This window comes from Stomoxys calcitrans, chromosome 3 (genome assembly GCF_963082655.1).
Source record: "Stomoxys calcitrans chromosome 3, idStoCalc2.1, whole genome shotgun sequence".
NCBI lineage: Eukaryota > Metazoa > Arthropoda > Insecta > Diptera > Muscidae > Stomoxys > Stomoxys calcitrans.
The window spans coordinates 49353906-49370309 of NC_081554.1; the positions used below are offsets into that span (position 1 = coordinate 49353906).

General features: G+C 40.4%; 1 protein-coding gene across 3 annotated transcripts in view; it reads right to left on the reverse strand.

Annotated features, from left to right (window-relative positions):
• The window catches only part of LOC106081216 (uncharacterized protein DDB_G0271670), an 833764-nt gene that overhangs the window by 386584 nt on the left and 430776 nt on the right, over nt 1–16404 (reverse strand). For all 3 annotated transcript variants that reach the window (XM_013243027.2, XM_013243028.2, XM_059364483.1), the window contains one exon: nt 14411–14458. The gene's annotated coding sequence lies outside the window, so the exon portion shown is untranslated. The remainder of the gene's footprint in view (nt 1–14410; nt 14459–16404) is intronic.

Sequence of the window (16404 nt, forward strand, 5' to 3'; positions counted from 1 at the left end):
TCATGGAAATTTTGTCTTTAGAGAAAATTTCATGGAAATTTTGTCTTTAGAGAAAATTTCATGGAAATTTTGTCTTTAGAGAAAATTTCATGGAAATTTTGTCTTTAGAGAAAATTTCATGGAAATTTTGTCCTTTGAGAAAATTTTATGGAAATTTTGTCTTTAGAGAAAATTTTATGGAAATTTTGTCTTTAGAGAAAATTACATGGAAATTTTGTCTTTAGAGAAAATTACATGGAAATTTTGTCTTTAGAGAAAATTTCATGGATATTTTGTCTTTAGAGAAAATTTCATGGAAATTTTGTCTTTGGAAAAAATTTCATGGAAATTTTGTCTTTAGTGAAAATTTCATGGAAATTTTGTCTTTAGAGAAAATTTCATGGAAATTTTGTCTTTAGAGAAAATTTCATGGAAATTTTGTTTTTAGAGAAAATTTTATGGAAATTTTGTCTTTAGAGAAAATTTCATGGAAATTTTGTCTGTAGAGAAAATTTCATGGAAATTTTGTCTTTAAAGAAAATTTCATGGAAATTTTGTCTGTAGAGAAAATTTTATGGAAATTTTGTCTGTAGAGAAAATTTCATGGAAATTTTGTCTTTAGAGAAAATTTCATGCAAATTTTGTCTTTAGAGAAAATTTCGTGGAAATTTTGTCTTTAGAGAAAATTTCGTGGAAATTTTGTCCTTAGAGAAAATTTCATGGAAATTTTGTCTTTAGAGAAAATTTCATGGAAATTTTGTCTTTAGAGAAAATTTCATGGAAATTTTGTCTTTAGAGAAAATTTCATGGAAATTTTGTCTTTAGAGAAAATTTCATGGAAATTTTGTCTTTAGAGAAAATTTCATGGAAATTTTGTCTTTAGAGAAAATTTCGTCCTAAGGAAGAGTGGTTTGCCTCCTTTCTCGCCTGCCCCTGCATGCATATGGAAGCTCATCATGACAAGATCTAGCGAATCTTGTGAGGACGAACTCCTCACGGATTCGGAAGACGAGGCTTACACAACAGTGGTGGAAGTTCTGAATCCTGACTATGGTCCGGTTTATACAGATAAATCTTCACTATTGAAATGCTGCTCCGGCGGCACTAAAGGTTCTCCTGATGGCAGGAGGATTTGACGTGGTTCCTATCCAGGAACCATGAGTGTGTGGAGGAATGGGTCGTGGATTAAGTATTCCGGGATCTAAACTACTCAAGGGTACGGGGATTGGGGACATAGAGCCTGTATTCTTGCAAAGAGTAGTCTTTATTTTTTTCTTCTTCCGTCGCTAATCACTGAAGATTTTTTAGCCAGGCTTGAAAAAAACAGGTCTCATTACTGGCTGGCTTCCCTATATGTGGCACACGGTTCAGCGATGCCGCCTTCAAACCTTAAGTTGCTGGTTGAAGCCGCTTTGGTACGGAAGAAGAGCCTCATTGTAGGAAGGTGATGTTAATGAACATCACCAAATATGGGGAAGTTCGGCTGTCAACGAAAGGGTGACTGACGATTTGTAATAAAGGGGATGAACCGACCTTTATTACTAGGAATAGGCAGGAGTTATTAGATATTACCTTTGCATCGGAAGATATAAGCGCAAGAATATGCGACTGGGAAGTGTGAGATGACTATGGCTTCTGCAAAAATGCTCCCTCGGCTAAACAAAAAAAAGCCGGATTGCGATAAATTTTGGCACAAGTTCTGCACTACCTATTCTTCTAGACCAGAAAAGTAATGGCAACTGCGCAGGATATAGACATAATTTTCAAGCGGATCACGAAGGCCCTAAATGACCCGCTTGCGTCAGCATGTGATAGTGTCAAACCACGGGGCAAACAGCGACCGCCATGGCCCCAAAAGTTGGTTTATCTAAGGTAGGACTGCAGAAAACTCTTCTACGAAAGCCACAAGAGCACCACACGATTAGGACATCTATAAGGCTGAGCTAAGAAAATATAAGGGCGAGAAAGAATCAGAACAAATCCTGGGTGGAATTCTGTAGTGCCGTGGAGGATGCATCTGAGGCCTCTAGGCTAAGATTCTGTCCTCGAGACCTTTTACGGTGGGATATAATCAGAAGTCAATGAATGTATGGCTAAAGTCTTGTGAGGAAACACTAGAACTATTCATTGACACATATTTCTCGGGAAATTCTCCAACGCCAGTCAGAAATATAATGCTATATGGTGTTGTGGTATGGTGGACAGTGCTTTAAAAGTCCACCTACTGCTCAATATTTAACCCGATCCAAAAGATGGCTTTTTTGTGCATGACAGCCACACTGAGGACGACACCATCTGATGTACTGAATTTAATTTTACATCTTATGCCTCTGAACACTGTGGCTAGACCAATTGCAGCGACCACTGCCGTGAGATTAAGAGAGCTTTCTCATTGGTTATGCGGCGGCTACGGACACTGTGTTATCCGATGTTCCAGGCAGTGTTGATTATATCCTACCTGAGCCGCTTTTTCCAAATGGTTCCAAAGTAGACGACAAGTTCGGCTTTGGGGTGTACTCTAAAGATCTAGAACTGGTCATATCGAAAGGGTTGCCCGACCACTGCAGTATGTATAAAGCGGAGATCCTTGCAAGGAATTGGTGGATAAGATATGTATGCAGCAACAACTTCTAAGTCTTCTTATGATTCCCCACCGCGTGTGTACCTTCAACTAGTTGAATTCACAGGAAATTACTAAATTTCCCATGAACAATCCATTAAGGAACAGACGAAACTTCTCTCATAACAATGAATGCTGATCGATTAATTTTTAAGCTCAATGATAAGCGGCCCCCATTTTTATGCTAACCTCTGTGCCACGGTGGCTTCCGAATTCAAGGGATACAACTCTCTAAAACTTGTTGAGCTCTGTGAGGCAGCCGGAGTCTAATACGAATAATGCATGTCTCCCAATGTCATCAGCCTCAACCAGTGTAGTAATCTTCCAGTCGGTAGTTGGAAGACTGGAATTGCAGTCTTAGTTTCTCAAGTATGGATTCTAAGGGACTTCTTGGTACCCATGAATGGGTACCGAAATGGACGACATTTGGTTGAAGCCCATATGCCTTGATTGTGTAAGATATTGACTAGGACTTTGTGGTTGGGATTTTATCCAATTTACCTACACCTTGAGGAGATCTGTGTGAATGTAAGTAATGATCCCAAATGATTAATGATGCTGAACGCATGGGTTCGAATCCTGGCGGGACTATCAGAAAAAAGTATTCAGCAGTGGTTTTCCTCTCCTTATGCTGGGCAGCATTGTGAGGTACTATATGCCATGTAAAAACTTCTCTCCAAAGAGGTGTCGAACTGCGTCACGCCGTTCGGACTTGGCTATAAAAAGGAGGCCCCTCATTGATATGTGAGAAGTTTGCCTTAGATCCTTAGTGGGATGTTCAGGGGCATTTCTTGCATATTAAAAAAAGGCATGTTAGAAATATGAATTCGATTACCTAAATTTAAAACCACCTTCTCTCTCTTTCTCTGTTTTTGAAACAATTCAATTTTAAGTTTTCATCAAAATTCCAGCCACACTTTCCTTAAGCCTTCATATTTGTTATATGATTTGGGAGGTCGCTTAGAACAAACATAACAATCGCATTGAAATAGCTTTACTTACTATATTTGTCTAACTATAAGTGTAGGGACGGACAGACAGACAGACAGACAGACAAATTCATTCGTTAGATCATATTTCGAGGAAATGCCATGGTAAAAGCCAGGACTGGGCAAGCATTTAGTGTTTTAGGATTATAAATATTATTTCCAGCACTCGAGCACGTTCCTCATCAGCAAAGCAATCATCTGCATCACATCCTCGACAAAAATGGGCGACAACAGCAATGGACTGGAAGCAAGAAGAAGGTTTAGACACAATCATCATTATCCGCCACATGCAGTCGTCACTACCAAACAATTTCAGTTCACAATTGTGCCTTGTGTTTCCTCAGTGGGTTTATTTGGCTGGGTTATTTTCGAATACAAAACGCTTTGGCGTACATCCATCCTACAATGACCACCTATTTGCCGCTCCCTCAGTTTCCTTTTTTCCACCAAACCGGGCAAGGAGCAAACCAAATATGTATGTCTGTCACTTGGGAGATATCATTGGGGTCGCAGCAACGGAGCTACTGCTGCTTACATGCTTCTGTTTTCAAGGAGAACTTTTTTTAATAGGCACTGTGAGACAGAATCAAAAAGAAAGTGGAAGTTTTGGAGCTTTTTCAAGGAAATTGTGTGAAAATTTTCATGGTTAATAAATTTTTTAATAAACCTGCCATGACAATCAAATTTTGATTTATATAATTTAGACTTAAAGGATAACACAATTTTGAAGAATAAAGGAATGTAATTTTTGAGACTTAATATGGAAATACATGCTTCAGATAATGAAATTTCTACGAAATTTTCTAAGACAATCAAAAAATTGTGCGAAAAATCCAATTTGTAGGCAAATTTTGCGAAAATCAAATATCTTACAACATGAGTTTAACGAAATTCTAACTTTAATGAAGTTTTCTGCTTTATTAGTTTCACGATGTACGAATTAAAAAAAAAAAACCAAGTTAAGTAGCCCGCCTTAACTTCGGCTGGGACGATTCTAATATATCCTCCACCATGGTCGCATCTGTCGAGTTCTTTGTTTGAAAAAGGACGGAGGGGGAGCTATATCAAGTTATATTCCGATTCGGGGCTCAAGAAGCAAAATCAGGAGATCGGTTTATATAGGAGCTGTATCAAGCTATAAATCGATTCTGACCATATTGCACACATATGTTGAAGGCCATGGGAGAAGCCATTGTACAAAATTTCTGCCAAATCGGATTAGAAATTTCTGCCAAATCGGATTAGATCGGTTTATATGGCAGCTGTATTAGGTTATGCACCGATTTGCGCCACAATTGATGCAGTTGTTGCAAGTCATAACAAAACACCTCATGCAAAATTTCAGCCAAATCGGATGAGAACTGCGCCCTCTAGCGGCTCAAGAAGTCAAGATCCAAAATCGGTTTATACGACAGCTATACCAGGTTATGAACCGATTTGAACCATACTTAGGACAGTTGTTGGAAGTCATAACAAGACACCTCATGCAAAACTTCAGCCAAATCAGATGAGAATTGCGCCCTCTAGCGGCTCAAGAAGTCAAGACCCAAGATCGGTTTATATGGTAGCTATATCAGGTTATGAACTGATTTGAACCATACTTAGGAAAGTTGTTGGAAGTCACAACAAGACACCTCATGCAAAATTTCAGCCAAATCGGATGAAAATTGCGCCCTCTAGCGGCTCAAGAACTCAAGATCTTAGATGGGTTTTTTGGCAGCTATACCAGGTTATGAACCGATTTGAACCATACTTACGACAGTTGTTGCAAGTCATAACAAGATACCTCATGCAAAATTTCAGCCAAATCGGATGAGAACTGCGCCCTCTAGCGGCTCAAGAACTTAAGATCCAAAATCGGGTTTTTGGCAGCTATATCAGGTTATAGACCGATTTGGACCGCACTTGGCTCCGTTGTTAAGAGTCATAACAGAATACTATGTGCGAAATTTCAGCCAAATCGGATCAAAATTCCAAGGGCTTAGGTAGTCAAATCGAGAGATCGGTTTAATGGGAGCTATATCAGGTTTTTGACCAATTTGGACCGTACTAGGCAAAGTTGTTGGAAGTCATAACAGAACACTATGTGCAAAATTTTAGACAAATCGGAAGAAAATTGAGGCTTCCAGGGGCTCAAGAAGTCAAATCGGGAGATCGGTTTATGTGGGAGCATTATCCGGTTCTTGACCAATTTGGACCGTACTTGGCAAAGGTGTTGAAAGTCATAACGGAACACTATGTGCAAAGTCTTAGCCAAATCGGACATAAATTACGACTTTTAGGGGCTCAGGAAGTCGAATCAGGAAATCGGTTTTTGTGGAAGCTATATCTGGTTCTTGACGGATTTGGACCGTACTTGGCAAAGTTGTTGGAAGTCATAACAGAATAATATGTGCAAAATTTCAGACAAATAGGACAAACATTGCGGCTTCTAGGGCTCAAGAAGTCAAATCGGGAGATTGGTTTATATGGGAGCTATATCAGGTTATATACCGATTTGGACCGCACTTGGCTCCGTTGTTAAGAGTCATAACAGAATACTATGTGCGAAATTTCAGCCAACCCGAACTAAAATTACAGATTCTAGAGGCTCAGGAAGTCAAATCGAGACATCGGTTTAAATGGGAGCTATATCAGGTTCTTGACCAATTTGGGCCGTACTAGGCAAAGTTGTTTGAAGTCATAACAGAACACTATGTGCAAAATTTTAGACAAATCGGAAGAAAATTGAGGCTTCCAGGGGCTCAAGAAGTCAAATCGGGAGATCGGTTTATGTGGGAGCAATATCAGGTTCTTGATCAATTTGGACCGTACTTGGCAAAGGTGTTGGAAGTCATAACAGAACACTATGTGCAAAATTTCAGACAAATCGGATGAAAATTGAGGCTTCCAGGGGCTCAAGAAGTCAAATCGGGAGATCGGTTTATGTGGGAGCTATATCCAAATCTGAACCGATATGACCCCTTTGCAATCCCCTACGACCTACATCAATATAAAGTATCTGTGCAAAATTCCAATCAGTGTAGAGCTATTACACGTTCGATTGCTATAGTGATTTCGACAGACAGACGGACGGACGGAGGGAGGGACGGACGGAGGGAGGGACGGACGGAAGGACGGACGGAGGAACGGACGGAGGGACGGACGGAGAGACGACGGAGGGACGGACGTAGAGACGGAATGCGGGACGGACGTAGAGACGGAAGGAGGGACGGACGGACGGACGGAGGGAAGCACGGATGGAGGGGCGGACAGAGAGACGGACGGAGTGACGGACAGAGGGATGGACGGACGGATGGACGGACGGTGGGACGGACGGATGTAGGGGCGGACGGAAGGAAGCACGGATGTAGGGGCGGACGAAGGGAAGCACGGATGTAGAGGCGGACGGAGGGGAGCACGGATAGAGGGGCGGACAGAGGGATGGATGGAGGGACGCACGGAGGGACGGACATGGCTAGTTCGAATCAGAATTTTGAGTCGATCAAGAATATATATACTTTATGGGGTCCTAGATCAATATTTCGAGGTGTTACAAACGGAATGACTAGATTAGTATACCGCCATCCTATGGGGGTGGGTATAAAAACTATCCGCTATGGCACTTATTAGTATTCTAACAACAAATAAGAAGCTTCGTAATATCTAAAAAAGTATTTACTGTTGTCTTAAAAAGTTGAAATTCAAATTTTAACTTTTTATGAAATTTTCACTTCAACCATAAATTTTTCACTTCAGGTCATATTTTTACAAAATTTCCAATTCCTTGAAATTGATTGATTTTTCCCCACTGTTTATTACTTTGGTATATGTAACCATACAATATATTGTAGCTGGGTAAGGCATTACGAAGGAATGGGGACAATGGGGTCCAAGCAAGTGATTTCAAACAATTCCTCACTTCAATTGAGTCCCTACTCTACTCCAACCCTTGACACCCTTTTTCTTTGTGTCATATGCCAAATGGAAAAATTACAAAAAAAAAAACACACACAAAACAAAACTCTTTCATCAGAGGAAGAGCTCTGCATAACTTGTGGAACGGCGTTTTCTCTCTGTCATATTTTAATGAATCATTTAATTGTTGGGCTGCACAGCTCAAGCGGCGTCTGGGCTGCAATGGCCATGTCAGGCATGCCGCTGCAGCATTTGCTAACGATGTAGTATCCATGAGATACGTGAAGTACATTTGAGTTCCAACAAGTCTGGCCAAGTGCTTGGGTGTTGTAAGTGTGTCTATCGCCTCCATAGCCTCATAGAGTACAGGACTCTTTGTTTTTCCATTTCATTTGGTTTCGCGCTTATTTTTATTTTTGCTATTATTGTCGTTTTTCAGTTTCCCCTTGTCCGCTTTTCATTTGTTTTGTTGGCACTTGAAATACAATTTTGACTTTTTAATGTGTTGAAGTGTTTGATTTATTTTGTTGAAGATTTCCTTGTTTTTGAAGTATCCACCGATGATGATGTTATCTATCTCAAGTCGGAACAATTTTATGACAGCGCCATTACTTCCGTTATGCTGCGCTGTAGGGTGTTGTGGGGGTATATTCTATCCGATTTGGCCTCCACCATCCTTTGATTAAAGGCCAATGAAATGCCATAAAACTATTCATAAATATTATCTTTAATGGGATTTATGGCATAAAATATGAAGGGGGAATTCCAATGTATGTTGAGCATGAATCATTTGTATTCAAGTGGGGTGATGTTGGGCGGAATAGGGAGTCGTTCGTCTTTTGGGATGTCTTTGAATAATGATTCTTTTGGTTGCATCTATCAAATAAAGAGGTTTTATGCCTTTATATCTTAGACATTACATTAAACAATAAATATTTCATCCTTTTGGTTGTAAACATTCGGCTCAAGATTTTTTACAATCGTTGGACTTCAGATTAGTCAAAAATACTTGTTCCAAAGAAGGGTCGTACTGCGGCACGCCGTTAGGACGCGGCTATAAATGGAGATCCCTTATAATTGAGCTTAAACTTGAATCGGACTGCACTCATTGATATGTGAGAAGTTTGCCCCGATTCCCTTATTGAATTTTAATGGGCAAATTTGAAAATTTTAATTTAGGATTTAAAGTGTTTGGAGAACGATTATTGATAAAATAACCTTTATTCTTCAAAAACTATGAAGTAATATTTAAAAGTAAGAATTTAGCAATTAAAAATAGTATTTTACAGTGTAGTTCACCATAAAAATTTCTTATTGGACTCGAAACACATGATAAAGACATGATGAATCAAAGGAATCTTCCTTCTGCTGTCCCTGTGCTAATATAATGGACTAAAATGCCTGAGGGATACTGACTGCAAATCGGCTAAAACCTGACCTTAAATTTTACATTTGCTGAGTAAATTGGGCGACCAGAGCGTGGTAAAACGTCTGTGTCTGTGTGGGCACGTTTGAAATCAACATCCCTTGCCTTGACTTGAATAGCGTTTTGGAACTCACCACCATAGGATGGGGGTATACTAATCTAGTCATTCCGTTCGTAAGACCTCCAAATATTCGTCTAAGTATACCCCATGAAGTATATATATTCTTCATTATCTCGACGTTCTGGGTCGATTTAGTCTAGTCCGTCCATTTGTCGAAATCATGATAGCGGTCGAACGCTTAAAGCTAGCCGCTTGAAATTGTCCACAGATGCGAAATATTGGAGTTGGTCGTTGGGGATTGCAAATGGACCATATCGGTTCAGTTTAAGATATAGCTCCCATATAAACCGATTTGACTTCTTGAGCCCCTGGAAGCCGGATTTGGAAATTTTGCATGTTGTGTTCTGTTATAACTTCCAACAACTGTGCCAAATACGGTCCAAATCGGCCCATAACCGGATATAGCTCCCATATAAACCGATCGCCGATTTGACTTCTTGAGCCCTTACAAGCCGCCATCTTGGTCCAATTTGTCAGAAATTTTGCTTGTGATGTTCTGTTATGACTTCCAGCGACTGCGCCAGGTACGGTCCAAATCGGTCCATAACCGGATATAGCTCCCATATAAACCGATCGCCGATTTGACTTCTTGAACCCTTACAAGCCGCCATCTTGGTCCGATTTGGCGGAAATTTTGCTTGTGGTGTTCTGTTATGACTTCCAACAACTGTGGCAAGTGCGGTCCGTATCGGTCTATAACCTGACAATCATGCCCTTCAACTAAATTTATTTTGTATAAATTTTTAGCAGAATCCATGGTGGTGTATTCCCAACGTTCGGCCCGGCTGAACTTTGTTACCTGATTCTCTCGACATTTTGTAGGAAGTATTTTCCTTTGTCTCTCGACGTTACTGAGGACTTTCGTAGAAATCGGTTCAGATTTTAGCTCTCACATTTATATATTGCTCGATTTTCACTTCTAGAGCCGCCGCAAGCGCATTTATTAACCAATCTTGCCAAAATTGTGCATAATGCTTTCTTCGATGCTTACCACAATATCTTAGAAGTTTGGTCAAAATCGGTTCGGATTTAGATATAGCTCCCGTGTATATGTTCGTCCGATTTTAAGCATAATTGCAATAAAGTGCTCATTTGTTAACCGATTCTCTAGAAATTTCGCAGAAAGGATTTTCTCTTGACTCCCGACATTACTGGTGAACTTCATATTAAGATGTAGCTCTCATATATATATATCGCCCGATTTTCACTCCTAGAGCCACTGCAATCGCTTTTATTGAAAACATCCACCGAGGTCCATCAAAATTGGTTCAGAATAAGATAAAGCTCCCACTTAGGTTAGGTTGAAAAGAGGGCCCAGATATTAATCCGCCCCATGCCACTATCGACATACACCTAAGCCAGTAATCGGCTTGTTGTGCACTTTAACAACTATAAAGAAACCTCTAAAAAGAAAATTTTAAGTTAGGAATTCCGTGCTACTTACAAAATCCTTAATTGTTTTCAATGCCACTCCTCTAAGTTGGTTCAAGTCCTGTATCGTGTATCCACCTAAGTACCGGTATCTGTTAGACGCGAAAGTCTGGCCATGACAAAGGAAATGCTCCAACGTCTCATCATTTTTCACACTTGCCCCACACATGTCATCACTTGCCGCACTGATTTTGCATAAGTGAGCTCGTAGTCCTATGTGTCCCGTTATGATACCAAAAGCTATACTGACCTCTTTCTTACTTCCTTTTAGTAAAAGTCTCGTCCTCTCACGATCTGAATAACCCCATAGGATTTTTGTCGTCCTACCGACCGATTCGCTGTTCCACAATGTTACATGCGTTTGTCGCCCACGCCCTTAACTAGGACTGCGTCGACCCGAAAGGCTTCGGTTTAACCAACTTTATTGACGGCAGTTCTTTGGCTTTCACTGTCAAATCGTCTGCGTTTTCATTCTCCCTTACTCCGTTATGGCCCGGCACCCAAACGATGCGGATTGTGCCATCCTCAGAGAAGGCATTAATCTCCTTCTTACACTGCAAGACTGTTCGTGACCTTACCGTCCTGGTTGTTATTACTCTTATGGCCTGTTTTCTGTCCATGAAGATGTTCACATTCGAACTCCTCGCGTTAGCACCACACCACCTTACGCATTCCGTGATCGCCCGGATCTCTGCCTGCAGTACCGTATTATGGTCAGGCAGTCTAAAACAGATCTCAGTCCCTGGGTTCTCAATGTAGACCCCCAAGCCCATTCTGTCCCCTAGCTTTGATCCATCCGTGTAACATGATCTTCCAGGTGGCAATACTAGGGTTCTGTCAGTCCAAGACTGTGCCGCTGGCAGCAGTGCTTTACACTCGACTTCAAGGTTCATCTCAGGTATCCGATCAGGAACCTCTTCCCTTCCTTCCAGGTTTCCTTTCGTCGCCTCGACTATACCGCAATGGTATGAGCTGCTCCCATCCTAAATCCATTCTCCCATCGCCTTTAGTCTCATAGCCGCAGTGGCTGCCTCACACTAAATTTGTATGTCAATGGGTCGGATATCTAGAATAGTCTCCAGTGCCCTAGTGGGCGTGGTCCTCATCGCTCCGTCTATGCCAAGATAATATGTTCTCTGAACCTGTTGTATGGTCCTTATGTTGCACTTTTTCTCCATAGCAGTCCATCAAACTACTGAGGCGCAAGTAAGTATTGGTCTATCCTAGGATTCAGACCTCATTTCGAGTCTACGGCCCGTCTACATAGTGCCCAACATCTGTGAGGCTTCTCAGTACGCTCCTGAATGGGGCACTTCCCATTCAGTTTCCTGTCCAAGATTACAACTAAGTATTTGACCTTGTCAGATATCGAAATCGTCCAATTGAGGAAACGTGGTGCGTTAAATTGGCCCACCTTAGTCTTCCTTGTGAACAGGCATATTTCAGTCGGACATGGCTGGATTGACTTAACATGCCAAGACGATCTAATCTCAAATACCATTCACTGAAAAAGCCAGCAAATATGTCCAGTTTGGGGTATGGGTCCTAAAAACCATGAATATCGAGCTCCACAGTCTTGAAGACCCAAATTGTCTTGGTGAGCAAATACGTCCTACTTGGGGGGTTGTTATGGTGGTGGGACGTCCCCTAGACAGTTGGTCCTGAATGTTGATGTCAGATTCATGGTCTACTCCTAAATACCCTGCATTTGAGCTCCATTTTCCATAGTCGGCAAACATGACCGATTTAGGGGTGTTTTGTCTTTGAAAATATATAATCAGCTTCGTGTTCAACTCTAAAATACCTTTTATTTGAGCCTCATATTGTAATGGTCAGCAAATACTTTCTATTTGGGTGGTGTGGTGGGGGTGGGATGGCCCCATAGACACTTTTCCCTAACATTGATATCAGATTTGTGCTTTACTTCCAAAGACCTATCATTTGAGCCCCATATTGCTTTCGTCGTAAATTTGTCTTCTTCGGGGGTTGTTCTCGGGTCCCACATCTGGATGTAAGATTCGTGTTCTACACTCAAATACCTTTTATTTAAGCCCCATATTGCCATGGTCAGTAAATAATCGCGGTTTGGGGGGTGTTTTGGGTAATGGGTGGACCCCCAGAAACTTTGTCCCAAATTTGGATATCAGATTCGTATTTTATTCGCAAATACCTTTCATTTGAGTCCCATATTGCCATGGTCGGTAAATATGTCCAATTTAGGGGTGTTTTGGGGGTTGGAGTGGTCCACCAAACACTTCGTCCGACAATTGGATATCAGATACGTTTTCCAATCTTAAATACCTTTCATTTGAGTCCCATATTGTCGTGATTGGTGTATATATATATTTGAGAGGTTTTGGGGTGGGGCGCCCACCCTAGGTACCCCTTATAAAATTTGGATGCCAAAATTTTTGTTTGTCGGTTACTATAAGAGTACGCAAAATTTCGCTTAAATCGCACCAACCATATCCGAAATTTGGCGTTTCTGAAAATTAGGGAAAGGGGGAGGGCCCGCTCCCCCTTCAGATATCGAAAAATTTAGTACCCTATTTTCACCACGATCATCAGTGACAATTTCAAGAAAATCGGTTCAGCCGTTTCTGAGTCTATAAGGAACACACAAACAAACAAACACAAATTGATTTTTTTATATAAGATGGGGTCTTAGACGCATATTTCGAAGTGTTACAAATGGAATGACGAAATAAGTGGAGGGAATAAAAATGGATTATGCACAGACCCTATTTATTGGGTTGCCCAAAAAGTAATTGCGGATTTTTCATATAGTCGGCGTTGACAAATTTTTTCACAGCTTGTGCCTCTGTAATTGCATTCTTTCTTCTGTCAGTTATCAGCTGCTACTTGTAGCTTGCTTTAGAAAAAAAGTGTAAGAAAAGCATATTTGATTAAAGTTCATTCTAAGTTTTATTAAAAATGCATTTACTTTCTTTTAAAAAATCCGCAATTACTTTTTGGGCAACCAATAATTAAAGGTATCTGTGAAAATTTTAATTTTTTCACTGATGAACAAATCAATAACAGAATGGACGCGGTCAAAGCTGCCCCTGTAATAATATCCCAAAAATCGATGCGTTTGCATTTTATCACAAAGACTTATTTGTGACAAGGTTTTCAAAACTGCAAGCTCACTTCAAAATAAACCCCCTCTTAGGTGTACATGGTCATTATTTCATTGGTCACTAAGCCCTTGGATAAATAGCACGTAATTTGGACAAAACATCTTTATTTGCTTTGCTACTTAAATCACAAAACGCTTGTCAATTCCTCTCACACTCTTAGGGCCAAGGTAAAAGCAAAATGTCATCACCACATATGGTCATCACAGAATTAAAGCCAAGATTCATGTTTAAAAATCACACATATCACAACGTAAATTGGCATAAGCCGATTAAACAAATCAATAGCGTCAACAAATTGATTTCCTCAAATGTTCCATAAGGACAGATGGGTGGACAGGCAGGCATATCAATAAGTATGTTATGAAATAAAAGAAGGACGATGAGGGGGAAGGGGGGGATGACCCTCACTGCTATACGACGTGTATGCAGATGTGTTGTATTTACACAAGTGATAAAATTGAGTCATCATGGGAAAGGACAACCCTTTTAAGAGGATGACTGGTTGTTATGATTCTTGTCGACTTGGGGTTATCTTTGCCACCATTTGAATGTTGCCATTTGAAGGTACACAAAGTGACTTTTTGACTTTTGGAATAAATTTTCAAAAATAGATTACCCATATCCAAGTCCTCAGAAGTTGCCATCGGACAATTTAACAGATGTCAAATGGCATATTTACCTACAGAGTACTGGTATATTTTGAGCGACAAAAATTTAATTACAACCCTCTTCTTCAATAAGAAATTGCCCTAAAATGCCTGAGAGGAATTTAAAACCAATATAAAAATAAATTTCAACAAAACTTACCCTTAAATTGTTAAAATTGCCATGAGGTCCATAAAATCTCTATAAGGGCTGCAAGAGAAGAACACAAACACAAACACAACCGAAAAAATTAGTTACACTGTTGTTAATGAAAAATTTAGAAAAAAAAACAACAAAAACAATCATCAACATTTTAATAACTTTATAAATTTGAAATTATAACTAGAACGAAAAGTTTATCCCCCCCTCCCCTCCCCACAACTCAGACTCATCTTTTAGGGCTTTCCACTTCGTTTGAGTCATAAAAAAAAGTTGAGTATGCGTAACAAAATTACGATTGATTTCAAAGCGTCGTCTGACAAGAGCAAGGGCGTGGGGGGAGGGGGGTACATTCTTTAGAAGTACGAGGAAAAACGTGATGTGTTGATGACTCTAGGCAAACCCTTCAAAGTTAATGTTTTTTTATGACAAAAAACATAAAACAAATAAAACACTTTGAGAAATGTGACAAAGTTTGCCCTGTACTCATCCAACCGAAACTTAAAACTAGAGCCAGGACATTGCATAAAAAAATACACGATTAGGGGGGGGTAGAGAAGGAAAATAATAATATTTTCAAAGGCATTAAATTTTTCAAATTCTATGAAAATTATGAAAATAAATTGGAGGTATAGGTAATGTACCCTGAGGTTGGGCATTGCACAGTGGAACAGAATAGAAAATTAGAGAAGCTCAAGAGCTAAATGGAGAGATCCTTTCAATGCATGGACAAGGTAGTTTTAGAATCATAGGTTTCGTTTTACCGTTCTTTGCAACTACTACACTCAAAAAATAAACCGTTTGCGACATTTTTACAATAAACAAAATATAAAATTTTTCTTTTATTGTAACTGTGTAAGATTTCCCTTCAACATATCAAACGTTAGCCATAAAGGTGGCATTATTGAACGTCACTTACTTTGTTTATTGCAAAACCTTTAACAGCTTTGCCTACGATAAAATTACCTTTCTTTTGATGTAAAACCAAAAACTCTTTACTGGCAAAAGTGTTTCGATAGGCACAAACGAATATTCGTTTAGGGAACAATAATTGTTCTATTGTGTACTGCGTGCGCTCGTAAGAAAATATTCCCCAGCAAGCATAGCGCTTCAGGACTGCAAGACCTTCCACCTGCAAGGCCCTCCGATAGCCACAAACGATTATTCGTATACCGGACCAATAGTTATTCTCTTGTGTGAAAATATTCCCCAGCAAGCCCGGCGCTTCAGAATTGCAAGGCCCTCCGCCTGCAAGGCCCTTCGATAGCCACAAACGATTATTCGTTTACTGGACCAATAATTATTCTCTTGTGTCTTTACTACTAGAGAGAAAGAGCGAGTATTGGAGCGTATAGAACAGTGGTGGGCAAAAATACTCACATTACACAATACTGCGTGCGTACGTAAGAAAATATTCCCAAGCAAGCCCAACGCTTCAGGACTGCAAGGCCTTCCACCTGCAAGGCTCTCCGATAGCCACAAACTATTATTCGTTTACTGGACCAATAATTATTCTGTTGTGTCTTTACTACTAGAGGGAAAAAGCGAGTATTAGAGCGTATAGAGTAGTGCACAATAATGCGTGCAAAAATGCAAATTTTGCCCATGGACATTCCACTAAGGAACAGGTGCAAATTTCTGAGTGCAATCCGATTCAAGTTTAAGCTCAATGATAAGGGGCCTTCTTTTTATAGAGTAGTCCGAACGGCGTGCGGCAGTGCGACACCTTTTTGGAGAGAAGCTTTACATGGCAACCACCGCTGAAAGTTTTTCTGAAGGTCTCGCCAGGATTCGAACCCAGGCGTTCAGCGTCATAGGCGGACATGCTAACTTCTGCCCTACAGCGGCCTCCGTATTGCAAGGCCCTCCGCATGTAAGGACCTCCGCATGCAAAGCCCTCCGCCTGCAAAGCTTTCAGCCTGCAAGGCTTTCCGCCTGCAAGACTTTCCGCCTGTACGGTCTTCCGCATGCAAGGCCCTCCGCATGCAAGGCTCTCC